Here is a 9,663-nt window from a genome sequence, read left to right on the forward strand (position 1 = left end):
GGTATTGCTGGGTCATATGGCAGTTCTATTTCCAGTTTTTTAAGAAATCTCCACACTGTTCTCCATAGTGGCTGTACTAGTTTGCATTCCCACCAACAGTGTAAGAGGGTTCCTTTTCTCCACACCCTCTCCAGCATTTATTGCCTGTAGACTTTTGGATAGCAGCCATCCTGACTGGCGTGTAATGGTACCTCATTGTGGTTTTGATTTGCATTTCTCTGATAATGAGTGATGTTGAGCATCTTTTCATGTGTTTGTTAGCCATCTGTATGTCTTCTTTGGAGAAATGTCTGTTTAGATCTTTGGCCCATTTTTTGATTGGGTCATTTATTTTTCTGGAATTGAGCTGCAGGAGTTGCTTGTATATTTTTGAGATTAATCCTTTGTCTGTTTCTTGATTTGCTATTATTTTCTCCCAATCTGAGGGCTGTCTTTTCACCTTGCTTATAGTTTCCTTTGTTGTGCAAAAGCTTTTAAGTTTCATTAGGTCCCATTTGTTTATTTTTGCTTTTATTTCCAATATTCTGGGAGGTGGGTCATAGAGAATCTTGCTGTGATTTATGTCGGAGAGTGTTTTGCCTATGTTCTCCTCTAGGAGTTTTATAGTTTCTGGTCTTACATTTAGATCTTTAATCCATTTTGAGTTTATTTTTGTGTATGGCGTGAGAAAGTGTTCTAGTTTCATTCTTTTACAAGTGGTTGACCAGTTTTCCCAGCACCACTTGTTAAAGAGGTTGTCTTTTTTCCATTGTATATCCTTGCCTCCTTTGTCAAAGATAAGGTGTCCATAGGTTCGTGGATTTATCTCTGGGCTTTCTATTCTGTTCCATTGATCTATATTTCTGTCTTTGTGCCACTACCATACTGTCTTGATGACTGTGGCTTTGTAGTAGAGCCTGAAGTCAGGCGGGTTATTCCTCCAATTGCATTATTCTTTCTCAAGATTACTTTGGCTATTCGAGGTTTTTTGTATTTCCATACAAATTGTGAAATTATTTGTTCTAGTTCTGTAAAAAATACTGTTGGTAGCTTGATAGGAATTGCATTGAATCTATAGATTGCTTTGGAGGATACACCTTTTAGAAATGTTGCATTAGAGGAATCTATGAGGTGGAGTCTCTGCCACATGACCCAGTGCTCCAGCCTTATCAGTCTGCTTGCAGATCTCTAAATTTTTGTGATCTCTCTTGCTTTCTTGACTTTATAGATCCTGTTCCTTCTGTCTGATGCACCACTTTAATTACTTCCTCATCCTCATCCCCACTTTCCAGGAGGGAGGGGTGGCTAAAAATAATGTCTCTAAGGTGTGAATATGCAGGGTGTGAGTATGTGTGTGTGTGTGTGTGTGTGTGTGTGTGTGTGTGTGAATATAGAATAACCAAGTGAGTGCAGTAGTTAAAAGTGTGTGTTCTATGTCAGAGCTTCTGGGTTTGTATCTTGTCATCTTCAGGTGTCAATGACATTGGGCAAGTACTTAAATCTCTTCAGCTTCCTTGTCTATAACCCAAAGATAATAAAACATGACTTGTAGTTGTTGTGATAATTAAATGAGATATTAATGCATATCTATCACTTAGCAAGGCATCTGATAAATAATAAGAAATTAAGATTGATCTTATTTGTTGTTGGGTGTCTGTTCGTGTGTGGTGGGGTGTTGGGGTGGGCATGGGAAAAGAAAACACCAGCCTGATATAGAAATACAGCTGCATTTAAAGGAAGAGATGAGTTTGGAAATGAAAGGTACAGGGTCTTGCTATGGACAGGCAGACGGTGCCAATAATCACACTCTTTATTAGTTGCCAAGTGAGTACTCACACCTATGCCAGGATCCCAAATTCTATGACCTTTCTATTCAATCTAATGCTTTCTTTCACTAGAAGGAAAATGGGGGGGGGGGGAAGTGGTTGTTAAAAGTCAGGGTATATCATTTCAGCAGGGAGATGGTGGAATGTTCAGGATGTGGTCTAAGGGAAGAAATAAGACAGGTGCAGCATATAAGATATATGTGCAGCATATATAGGTGCAGCATATAAAGGAATGGTGGAGGTAGGCAGTATAGTGTCTGTTGAGCTGGATTCTAATTTCAGCTCATACTCACTGGTTGTGTGGTTTTGTGCAGGGCTCGTATCTTCTGAGCCTTTTCACAGTAGGGCTGGGAATCTCTTGTCAAAACAAGGAGTAAATGAGATAACAAGATTGGCATGTGGGAAAACAGACCATCACCACCACCATCCACAAATAGCAATGAGCAACATTGCTAACACTGAACATGGCACAGAGCAGGTGCTCCAGAAGAGGTTCTTAAAAGAAAATCAACATCTGTATACATGAAACAATGAAAAAGAACATCTGTATATTCATGTGTGGATAGACAGGTGGCTGATATACAGGACTCCTTTTCTGAGAACTAAAAGATGTAAGTGTTCCCAGGCTTCTAGCTTCTTTTTCCTAGTAAATATTGGCTGGGAAGTTATTGGCCTCTTTTCGGTTCAGCCCCTTGGATGGAATGCCACCCCACACTGAGGGCCATTAGAGAGGGAGGGTGTGTAGAGCATAAGGCATGCTCAGGCTCCATTCATTTATCTAAACCAACCAATATTAATTGAGATCTTACTCTGTGCCAGGCACTATACTGCATGCTGGGGCTATGATGGTAAACAGAACCTAGTTTCTGTCCTCATCAAAATTATGGTCTAATGGGGAGTGTAAGAGTTTTCTGTGGCTACTATAACAAATTAGTACAAATTTAATTACTTAAAACAACACTAGTTTATTCTCTTGCAGTTCTGGAGGTCAGAAATCTAAAATGGGTCAGCAAGACTACATTCCTCTTGAGACTCTGGAGGAGAATCCATTTCCTTGCCTTCTCCAATTTCTTGAGATTGCTTGCATTCCTTGAGTTGTGATCCCTTTCTCTGTCTCCAAAGCCAGTAGTGGCAGGTTGAATCATTATCAAATCATTCATGATATCTCTCATGCTTTCCTCTTTCACTCTTCCATTTACAAGGACCCTTGTGATGACACAGGGCTCACTTGAATAATCCAGGGTAATCTCCTCATCTCAGTGTCAGCTGATTAGCAACTTTAATTCTATCTGCAACCTTAATTCCTCTTTCTCATAAAATATAACATATTCATGGGTTTCCCAGGTGGTGCTAGTGATAAAGAACCCACCTGCCAATGCAGGAGATGTAAGAGACACAGGTTCAATCCCTGGGTTGGGAAGATCTCCTGGAGGTGAGCACGGCAACCCACTCCAGTATTCTTGCCTGGAGAATCCCATGAACAGAGGAACCTGGTAGGATATGGTCCATTGGGTAGCAGAGTCAGACACGACTGAAGCAACTTAGCACAAACATAAAATATTCACAGGTGATTAGGATGTGGACATCTTTGGGGGGCATTATTCTGTTATTCTTCCTACTGCAGAGAGAGGTAGACATTTAAAAAAATAAATATATAGATAAAATGTATTATTGCAGACTATAATAAGTGCTAAGGAAACAAATCTCTGAGATTGAGAAGAAAAGATTTTGGGGCAGACGAGGGCAGAGGTCATTCTATTTTAGAAATAATGGACAAAAGGAAGAAATTATATTTAAGCTGAGACCTAAAGTAAAGGAAGGAGACAGTTATGAGCTAGAGGAAGAGTGTTCCAAGAAGAGTTTGCAAGGCAGAAAGAACAGCGTGTGCAAAGGCCCCAAAGTGGAAAAAGTATGACCCTGAATGGTAAGTGGAAGTAGCCCAAGTCCAGCCTTTTCTAGAGTGGGAGAGCTCAAGTAGGAGCAGAGAACCTCATAGAAGTAATCAAATAAAAGCAATGAGGTGAAGGGGTTTCATTACCTCCATCTCCATTCTCCATGTGGTCTATAAGGTAAGAGTCACAGGGATGAGAAGCAGACCCCCTAGTCCAGCAGACCACCCCATGAGCCCTGCTGATTCAACCCCCTTGAAGGTGGGGACAATGAGAATGTGGAGCACCCGAGGGGCAATGTACTTGCAGCTCAAGGATGGATCCAGACAAAGGTCTTTGCCCAGGAAGCCAGGATGATCTCATCTCTACGGCAAGCATTATCAATCAGAAGGCCTAGAGCTGGGCAAGTTTCTGGAAGATCAGGAGAGAATCCAAGTCATAATCTTTGACCTCAGGAGTTTTGGATGCAGATCTGGAATTCATATACTGGGAGGAATAAGACCTACTCAGTTTCCAGATCAGCTGCTAGACAAGAGAGCCCACATTTTTCCTGGGTTTCAGATACTGCCCTGAGCCATAGTAGGTACTTTGTCCAGGTTTACTCTCTGCAGAGAGACTCATAAGCCTGCTTCTGTACCTTTACTCCCCTCCCCAAGAACCACTCAGCTTCTATTTCCAGGAGATGTCCCCAAAGCAACAGAACCATAGGATCTTTCCTCTTTTTTACTGACTTGTTTGATCCTTATTGCTCTTGAGTTTGGAGATCCAGCAGAAAGAACACTGGCCTGAGAGTCAGGAGAGCTAGATTTTTCCTTGAGCAAGTTCATTCACTTCTCTTGGGCTTTATGTTCTCACATATAAAATGGGGACATGTAGCCTAGATGATGTTAAAGGTGTGATATTTCAGGATTCTGACTTGCTTTCATCCTTTCACAAGGATCTGAGAGAGGTGGCATTAGGCAGTGATGAAGGATCAAGCCAGTTCTAAGATTTAGTATTTCTGTGCGCTAAACACAGGATTCTCTCGCTTCTCCCAAACACTCTGAAACTCAGAATAATTGACTGGAGGTCTTGGGACATCTGGAAGCACATTTGAAGCTTTGCAGATCTGAGGAAAGTAGGGCCAGACCTTTCAAGCCCCTAATTCCAAAACTTTGGAGAGGAGAGGCTGAAAGGGTTGGTGAGTGATATGTATGTGAGGGGAAGTGGAAAATAGCTCCTCCTTTTCCCCTGAGGCATTACACCCAACAGCAGCACATCCTCTGGTGCCACTTGAGGTGGGGGGGGGGTCCAGGAACATATGACATGTCTGGTTCTGAGAGGCATGTTCAACCCAGTGGAAGGCAAGCCCTGCATTTTCTTCACTTAGAAATATCTGCATAAGGCTCTCATCAGCATGTATACACATGGCTGGGTTGAACATAAGTAAAGTGCCTTGTGGGGAGGAGTGGGAAGAAGGGGAAGCACTCTCAAAATATAGTTAGGGATGCTTGAGACTTGCATTTCTCAGATAAAAGAAGGTTAAAATGTTTTCTGGTCTGAGACTATGGATTAAGGAATAAGAAAAAGTGAATCTACATGTCACTGACTTGGAAATACACACACATACATGCAAATAGACATATAAACAGGCAAGTATGGGAACATACAGACAATACACATATGACCAAGCAGAGGAACATCTGGGCCCAGGAAAACCCTGGAACCTACATCTCTACCCCAAATATACATAGCTATGATAATCTTTTTTCCATATGCAAGCACCTTATGGTTTGCAAAAACACTTCTTATATTCAACATTATATAGCTTCTTGACAACAATCCTGGATGGTATCAATTGATATTATCTCAGTTTTTACAGATGAGGAAACTGAGGCTTGGGGTTAACCAATTAATTTGCCTAAATTTATCAAACTAGTAAATGATAAAACTGAGGCTAAAACCGGGTCTTCTAACTTCAGATTCAGTGCTCTTTTACACTATCTCATGCTGCATTCCAAGTGGCACTTTCTTTCTCTCTTCTATATACATACAAAAAAATCATGCTGCTATGTTGCTGTACATGTACATATCTCTATATGCTGCAGATATGCGTTCACATTTTCTGAATGAATAAAATGAATGAATGAATAATAATATTAAATGGCTTAATGCATATATAAATGCATAAAGCCATCAGCAGAAGGTGTTGAGCAGCACTGTTATGGATGTCTCAGTCAGTAATGAGGGGAAGAGTCTGTTCAAATCCCTGAGTCATCCTTCCCTCTGTTCCTTTTTCATTCACCTATGGGCTCCTTTTTCAGAGCAAATAAGCTTTCCATGATGGGCCAGTGGTTTCAATTGGCCCGGCTGAGATGAAAACTTTGATTTTCATACCTCAACACTTAGGATGTGGGAACTAGTGGAAAGAACACATTAATTCTATAATAGATTTCTTCTCTGTCTCTCCCACCAGGCAATGAGCTCTGTGAGAGTGGGGACTTCTTTCACCTTTTCATGGCTATATCCCTGGGGCCTAGTACAGTGCCTTGGGTGTAGTAAGCACACACACACGTTTAATGAATGAATTTTAAAAAATGGATTAGATGAATAATAAAATCAAATGACTTAATTTCAAGTCTTTATTTGTAATGTGATCATGGTCAAGTGCTGTAAATTTCTTTGAATTTCCATTACCTTTTCTGTCAAATAATGATTGATATCTACTTTGTCTACCTAAGTCTACATAAGTTTTTCTTAGGCATGAATAAAATGATTTGAAAATAACCCCATTTTCACTTGAGTTTTTTTTTTTTTTTTTGTGTGTGTGTGTGTGTGTGTGTGTGTGTTCTGTGCTGTGCTTAGTTGCTCAGTCGTGTCTGACTCTTTTTACAACCTCATTGACTGTAGCCCACCAGGGTCCTCTGTCCATGGGGATTCTCTAGGCTAGATCACTGGAGTGGGTTGTGATGTCCTCCTCCAGGGGATCTTCCCAACCTAGGGATCAAACCCAGGTCTCCCACATCACAGGTGGATTCTTTACCATCTGAGCCACCTTAACATACTGGTTTCATAGGCTTTCAGAGTATATGAATCTCCTCTTTAACCTCGCGGAGTGTGAGGTCATCCAACCTTTGCTCACACATTCCCAAATATGACTTCAGTACTCACTGAGTGGCCCTCAACAGTTTTAGATAGACATAACCATAAGAATCTTCTTCATTGCATCACATCATAGCTTTCTCCAAGTTCTGCCCTTTGGGGCCATAAGGGGCCCATCTGTTCCTTATTTCTTAAGATGGGCATTTAGCAGCCCAAAGACATAGATAACATCCTCCTGAATCTTCCCAAGGTCCATCAACCTCACATCCTCCAACTATTCTTCATGTGTCCTGGTCCCAGCTCCCTCCCCAGCTAGTTCACATGGATATACATAACCGAGTGTGTGTGTGTCTCCCCCTTAAATAGGGGTGCATGGAAGCATACTCTCCTCAGATGGGTTCTGGCCAGAGAAGCAAAACGCAGGACTGTCCCTTTCCCCCTAAACATTAGCCTTATGAGTTTGAATTAAGTCTCCTGGTAACTACTGCTCACTGCTAACATTCATGTAGTTTATTAAAAGTAAAACCTCAGAGGTCTTTTTAGCCACACTGTTACTAAGTCACATCTTTACCATCTTTTCCTCATGAGGTTGATTATTTGGACCCAAGCACAACAATCTGTGGAAAATTCTTAAAGAGATGGGAATACCAGACCAACTGACCTGCCTCCTGAGAAATCTATATGCAGGTCAAGAGCAACAGTTAGAACTGAGCATGGAACAACAGACTGGCTCCAAATCAGGAAAGGAGTACATCAAGGCTGTATATTGTCACCCTGCTTATTTAACTTATATGCAGAGTACATCATGAGAAACGCTGGGCTGGAAGAAGCACAAAATGGAATCAAGATTGCCGGGAGAAATATCAAAAACCTCAGATATGCAGATGACACCACCCTTATGGTAGAAAGTGAAGAAGAACTAAAGAGGTTCTTGATGAAAGTGAAAGAGGAGCTTTTTTTTTCCGGTTGCGGCGCCGCGAGGTGAGGATCTCTTTTCAGCCTCTGCAGCCGTGCCGTCCAAGGGCCCTCTGCAGTCAGTGCAAGTCTTCAGACGCAAGAAGATGGCCACCGCGGTGGCGCACTGCAAACGAGGTAACGGGCTCATCAAGGTGAACGGACGACCCCTGGAGATGATCGAACCGCGCACACTGCAATACAAGTTACTGGAACCTGTTCTGCTCCTGGGCAAGGAGCGATTTGCTGGCGTGGACATCCGCGTCTGAGTGAAGGGTGGTGGTCACGTAACCCAGATTTACGCCATCCGCCAGTCCATCTCCAAAGCCTTGGTGGCCTATTACCAGAAATATGTGGATGAGGCTTCCAAGAAGGAGATCAAAGACATCCTCATCCAGTACGACCGGACCCTGCTGGTAGCCGATCCCCGTCGCTGTGAATCCAAAAAGTTTGGAGGTCCTGGTGCCCGTGCCCGCTACCAGAAATCCTACCGATAAACCCATCATGAAGATCAGGGTTTCCCTGTATAGCACCTTTATAATAAATGTTGTGGGATATTAAAAAAAAAAAAAAAAAAGAAAGTGAAAGAGGAGAGTGAAAAAGTTGGCTTAAAACTCAACATTCAGAAACTAAGATCATGACATCTGGTCCCATCACTTCATGGCAAATGGATAGGGAAACAGTGTCAGACTTTATTTCTTGGGGCTCCAAAATCATTGCAGATGGTGACTGCAGCCATGAAATTAAAAGATACTTATCCCTTGGAAGAAAAGTTATGACCAACCTAGACAGCTTATTAAAAAGCAGATAAGTTACACTGCCAACAAAGGTCTGTCTAGTCAAAGCATAGGTTTTTCCAGTATTCACGTAGATTGTGAGAGTCAGACTATAAAGAAAGCCGAGTGCTGAAGAAATGATCCTTTTGAATTGTGGTGTTGGAGAAGACTCTTGAGAGTCCCTTGGACAGCAAGGAGATCCAACCAGTCCATCCTAAAGGAAATCAGACCTGAATATTCATTGGAAGGACTGATGCTGATGCTGAAACTCCAATACTTTGGCTACCTGATGCGAAAAACTGACTCATTTGAAAAGACTCTGATGCTGGGAAAGATTGAAGGAGGGAGGAGGAGGGAATGACAGAGGATGAGATGGTTGAATGGCATCACTGACTCAAAGGACATGAGTTTGTGTAAACTCTGGGAGTTGGTGATGGACAGGGAGGCCTGGTGTGCTACAGTCCATGGGGTTGTAAAGAGTCGGAGAAGACTGAGGGACTGAACTGAACTGTCAACTTTTACAGGGCTTCCCTGGTGGCTCAGATGGTAAAAGAATCTGCCTGCAATGCAGGGGACCCAGGTTCAACCCCTGAGTCGTTAACATCCCCTGGAGAAGGGAATGGCTACCTACTCCAGTATTCTTGCCTGGAGAATCCCATGAACAGAGGAGCCTAGCAGGCTGCAGTCAATGGGTTTGCATAGAGTCAGGCAAGACTGAGTGACTAACACACACACACAAGCTTTATATCTGTTTTCCTTTTAATCTTTACCATCAGTCGGGCTTGTCATAAACTTTTTGCATCCTGACTATCCAACCTATCCACATTTTCTCCCAGATTTTTCTGTTCTTTCTACTCTTCCTCCTCCTACTCATCTTTCTTTCTTTTCTGCCATTTGATTCATGCTCATTGAGAAAATTAAATAATATAGAAAAAGTGAAAGTCACTCAGTCATGTCCAACTTTTTGTGACCCCATGGACTGTAGCCTGTCAGACTCTTCAGGTCTCCCGCAATGCAGGTGGATTCTTTACCGTCTGAGCCACCAGGAAAGCCCAAGAATACTGTAGTGGGTAGCCCATCCCTTCTCTAGAGGATCTCCCTGCCCCAGGAATTGAACTGGGGTCTCCTGCATTGGAGGCAGATTCTTTACCAGCTGAG

The 9,663-nt window shown here is 42.4% G+C and overlaps 1 pseudogene; it reads left to right on the plus strand.

Annotated features, from left to right (window-relative positions):
- The first annotated feature begins 4,010 nt into the window (after nucleotides 1-4,010).
- LOC136154450 (small ribosomal subunit protein uS9-like) lies at nucleotides 4,011-8,310 on the plus strand (annotated as a pseudogene).
- The last annotated feature ends 1,353 nt before the right edge of the window (nucleotides 8,311-9,663 follow it).

This window comes from Muntiacus reevesi, chromosome X, assembly GCF_963930625.1.
Source record: "Muntiacus reevesi chromosome X, mMunRee1.1, whole genome shotgun sequence".
Classification (NCBI taxonomy): domain Eukaryota; kingdom Metazoa; phylum Chordata; class Mammalia; order Artiodactyla; family Cervidae; genus Muntiacus; species Muntiacus reevesi.